Below are 727 nucleotides of genomic sequence, written 5' to 3'. Positions count from 1 at the left end.
TCATTTACCTATCCCCCCCTTCTCCACTCATCTCCTTCATTCCTTTCTCTCCCTCCCCAACCCACCCCCTTCCCTCCTCTCCCTCCCCAACCCACCCCCTTCCCTCCTCTCCCTCCCCAACCCACCCCCTTCCCTCCTCTCCCTCCCCAACCCACCCCCTTCCCTCCTCTCCCTCCCCAACCCACCCCCTTCCCTCCTCTCCCTCCCCAACCCACCCCCTTCCCTCCTCTCCCTCCCCAACCCACCCCCTTCCCTCCTCTCCCTCCCCAACCCACCCCCTTCCCTCCTCCCCCCCCAACCTCCCCCCCTCCCCCAGTAGTGTGGCCTCTCCCTCCACTCCCCCTCACTCCCCTCCCCCCCTCAACCCTCCCCCCCCCCCTCCCCCAGTAGTGTGGCCTCGAGAGGTTTCTCTTTATTACGTGTGACACCGGATCTGACACCGAAGAAATTCATGAAGACGTCATTGGAGGGGGGTAGGGGGTGGGTTGGGGGGGTGGGAGGAGTGAGGGGAGGAGGAGGGGGGGAGGATAGGGGGATAGGGGGGGGATTAGAAGGTGAGAGGAGATGGGGGGGTATTGGGGAGGTGGATAGGGTGGGTGGGTGGGTGAGGGGGGGGGAGAGTTAGTGGGGTTAAGGGGGATGGGGGATTGGGGAAGCCATAGGAGGAGGAGGGGGGTGGGGGGGGCAGCAGCGAGTAGGAGGGGGGAAGTAAGGAGATGGAGAGATG

Source organism: Penaeus monodon, chromosome 21 (genome assembly GCF_015228065.2).
Source record: "Penaeus monodon isolate SGIC_2016 chromosome 21, NSTDA_Pmon_1, whole genome shotgun sequence".
NCBI lineage: Eukaryota > Metazoa > Arthropoda > Malacostraca > Decapoda > Penaeidae > Penaeus > Penaeus monodon.
Note: the sequence above shows the minus strand (reverse complement) of the source record.